Consider the following 4728-nt stretch of genomic DNA (forward strand, 5'->3'; position numbering starts at 1 on the left):
CAAAACCTGTAATTATCCTATCCTTTTCTCTATACTGTGAAATTGAAATGTATATTTCTTTTTATCTTTATTTTTGTTTTTGTCTTAGTTTTTGTTCCCATAGCAGAACACAATAGACTGAGTAATTTATTATAAACAAAATTTCTTCTCACAGTTCTGAAGGCTGGGAAGCCTAATGTTAAAGTGTTGGCATCCAGTGAGGGATTTCTTGCTCTGACAAAACGGGGTGTGGTGTCAATATGGAGACAGAGCATCCTAGCACGCACAGTGGGTGGGAGCAGCAGAAAGCTGAGAAAACTGAACTTGGTATTATAATAACCTACTCTTCAATATCTAATGTACTCTATCATAATGGCCTTGGTCCATAAAGGAGGGTGAAGCCTTCATGACCTTATCACTTCTTAAAAGTCCTACCTCTATTACTCAGCCATAAAGAAGAATAAAATTATGGCATTTGCAGGCAAATGGATGAAGTTGGAGAATATCATGCTAAGTGAGATAAGCCAATCCCCAAAACCCAAAGGACGAATGATCTTGTCGATAAGTGGATGATGATACATAATGGGGGTGGGAGGGAGGCAAGAATGGAGAAAGGAGGAACTTTATAGAAGGAAAAGAGGGGTGGGAGGGGTGGAGGGGGAAATAACAGAAGGAATCAAACACCATTACCCTATGTAAATGTATGATTAAAAAATGTACACCTCTACTTCATGTACAACCAGAGAAACAAGTTGTACTCCATTTATCACCAGTAAAAAATAAATAAATAATGTAATTGAAAACTGTAAATCATTAAACAAATTTCCTGATTTAAAAAAAAAAAAAACAACAAAAAGTTCTACCTCTCAATATCATCTCAATGACACTTAAATTTCAACATGAGTGTTGCAGGGAACATTCAAATGATACCAGTTATTTTTAGTTTTATAAAACCAGAAATTATCACCATGGTTTCATACAGAAGCCCCTAAGACCAACTTGTCAAATTGTAGTAAATTGTCTACATCAAGACTCTCCCATCTGGGAAGAGCATATGTTTTTCTGATGTTAATAGCCATGCAATTCAGGTGGAGGTTTATCTTGACTGCCCACAAGGACTTATTCGACAACACTTTCCAAGAACTCACCGTGTATTTGTTTCAATGGGATTTGATTCTACCTATCATCAGAGACCAGGACCCACTTATAGCAAAAGAGGTCCTGAAGAAGGTCCACAAACAGATTCCACTGGTTATGTTATGTACTAATTCACCAGAATCTACCAGTCTTATCAAATAGTAAAATGCCTGTTGCTAGCACAACTGAAGAGCCAGGTTGGAGGCAATTCTCTGTGAAGAGGCAGTCTCGTCCCCAGGACTCTGGGTTCTCATTGATTCCAAGTCCTTTAGGTGGCACTAGGTTCCCATAGGAGGAATACTGGGGTCTGGAATCCAAGCAGTGCCACCAGCAGTGTCCTCACTTATCATCACTGTCAGTGTTTCCCCATGGTGCTTTATGCTTCATGATCCCATATTTTTGGGATTAGGTTTTGAAGGTGTGGTCCTTCAAAGAAGCATATTTTTGTGGGGGTGGGGGTGGAGGAGACAGGTACAGAATATAATACACTGAAATAAACCTACTGCTATTATCTAGTCATTTTAAGTTCTTGTTTCCAGGGATCTGGAGGCAAGAAGAATCATCCGTTTTTCAGCATAATTAATCATCACTAGCAGGGGGTACCTAAAGGAAGCAGGGAGGCAGTATGTGTGAGCAGATTTTGGTACTGCCTTGCTCCCCTGTAGCTTTCAGTAGACAGGTAGAGTGACTTAACCTGAGAAGGTCATGGTTACTAGAGGCTCAGATTACTATGATGATCAGTTACACCACCAAGCATGATGGTTAATTTTATGCATCAACTTGACTGTGCTAAGGATAGCCTTGAATGTCTGATAAAACATTATTTCTGGATGTATCTATGAGTGTACTTCTAGAAGAGATTAATATTTTATCTAACAGAGTAAAGCAGATCCACCCTCACCAATGCCCATGGCTGTCATCTAATCCATTAAATGTCTGATTAGAACATGTAAAGGAAATGAAATTTCTCTCTTTCTCTTCTTAAACTGAAACGTCCATCTTGTCTTGGCCTTGGGCATTGGAATTCCTGATTCTTAGGTATTCAAACTTTGATGGAATGATGCCATCTCTTTCCTGTTTTTCCAATTTACAGGTGGCAGCTAGTGGGGCTTGTCAGCTTCCATAACCATATTTGTCTCTCTCTCTCTCTGACTCTCTCTCTCTCTCTCTCTCTCTCTCTCTCTCTCTCTCTCTCTCTCTCTCTCAATTCCTAAGCCACTAAATCCCGCAGACCAGCAGAGATATGTGAGAGGGAGAGGGATAATATTGAATGCACAGTGGAGAAAAATCGAATGCAGTATCAAACCAGCGGTAGCAAGGAGGGACATGATCTCTCCTGCCCACCTCCCTCTTTAGTTTCTTTTCAGGATAGGATTCTCACTGGAGTCCTGATGGAACTCTTCCCTGAACCAATAAGGATAAATGAATCTGGGCAACATAAAGGGTGACTGTGATAGGGGTGTGACACCCAGATCTTCTTCAAGTAAGGACTGACTGGCTGACTGTTAGAAGTGTTGTGAGAGCTGAGCGTGCTAATGCACGCCTATAATCACAGTGACTCGGGAGGCTGAGGCAAAGGATCACATATTTGACACCAGCCTCAGCATCTTAGCAGGACTTGTCTCAAAATAAAAAATGAAAGGCCTGGGGATGTGGCTCAATAATCGAGTGCTCCTGGGTTAATCCCCAGAACTATCCCTGCAGAAAAAAGAAGTGTTGTCAGGACACTCTTGCCATCTGTTAGTCCTTCAGGGCCCTCCTTATCTGAAGACCTCACCTAAGGTATGCAGTTCCTTAGGCAGGGCACAGTTGGTGACTGAACAAAACCAGGGTATAAGGCTCCTGCAACTATAAAAGAAAATGTTTGTTCCAAATTGCCCCACCAGTTTGACTAAGTTTTGGGGAGAACTTACTTGCAATTTCACTTCTTCCTCCTACTAAATATACTATGTCTCCATTTCTTTTAGGAATATTGAACCTAGTAAATACTTTGCACCCCAATTCCATGCACACATTTGCTTTCAGAGACTATGATACTTCAGATACTTGTTTCTTGTTCTTAAATAGGCAAAGGACATCATCAGAGGGGCCCACTTTAACTTGTAGCTTTACTGTGAGCAAGCATCTTGAACAAATAAACAACAGAGTTCAGTTTAGAAATAATTAACTTGCTCTGTGCAATATCTTTATTTTGCTTTAAGACTATATAACAAACATCACACATCAGTTACCTAACATAGTTCCCTGGACTTTCATCACATATAGCTTGAATGGTCCTCTGAACTTACAACCCTAATATGGACATTTCTGGACATTTGTATTCAAAGCTTATTAACATTTGACAGTCACCGACCAATTTAGTACTGTATTGAGGACATTTTAATCATGTTAATTAAGAAGAGGACAACTAATACAAATTATATAGTGATATAAATGTACTAAGGTGAATAATATGAAGATGGTATTTTATTTTTATACTACCATGGCAACATCCATCCTTTGGACTACCAAAATTAAATAAAAACTAATTAACAAAATGTTACACCCTTGGTTGCAATCATTCCACCTTCATAGATATTGGATATTATGATGTAGTATCATGATTTCTTGTATAGAAGTGCTTAGTAATAATCATGATTAAGTTGGTGGTACACCAGGGTATAATTACAAAGAACTTCTAGAAATCTTTCAGACCCTCACTTATTCTTGAATATGGATTTACAAATACACATGCATGGGCTATTAACTAGTTTGCTCTCAAAACATTAATAATCATAAGCAAATCACATAGACTGAAGTTCTTGCCTTTGTCGTTCCTTTGCAAAAGACAAAAAGATCTTCATTTGTCAGTTACTCCATATATCTTCAAAAACTGTTTGTCAGTATTTATTAGCATTGTTCTCACAGTCCCATAAATTCGACATCCATTTGGTCCTCTTTCACTTGCACCATATGGTTCAAGCCAGGAAACTTTTGCCTGGAAATTGTCCTTTTTCCTATTATTTTTTCATACAGAAATAGTTTATGTGCCATTCATCAGTTTTATGGCCATTTTTCTTGGTTTTGGAAAGTGGAAGCATGCTCAGTATTCAGTCACACACGGAGCAGACTCATTACAGGATCGTCAATGAGCAATTTACCAGGCAGAAAGTCAAATTAGCTTTACTGGAAAGCTGACTGTGGTGTGTAACCCTCAGTGAAAGTAGCAAGTAAAATTTCACCCACAACTGGTTGCAGAGGGGTAATTAAAACCATTAATCTTTTTATTGATCTTTGACTCCGTTACCTACTATATTTAGCAGATAAGATTCATGAGCTACTGGAGTGTGTCCATTGTCACAGATCTTCATCGATAGGTATCCCCTGAAGAGGGCTCCAGGGTAAAAGAGCATTTATCTGATTTATGCCTATTATGTGGTTCATTCAGACTTGAAACAAATAATTGTTATGCTTTATTAAGAAGCAATATTTGCAAACGGCAAAGCTGATGAAAATTGTAACTTCTTTCATACTACAGAAGAGTACCGCATGCTAAATGCTTTTTGAGTCATATCTGTTCCATTTATTTTTATATTTGAAGAGAATATGGCTCTACTTGATAGCATCCTAAAA

Source organism: Sciurus carolinensis, chromosome 9, assembly GCF_902686445.1.
Source record: "Sciurus carolinensis chromosome 9, mSciCar1.2, whole genome shotgun sequence".
Lineage (NCBI taxonomy): Eukaryota > Metazoa > Chordata > Mammalia > Rodentia > Sciuridae > Sciurus > Sciurus carolinensis.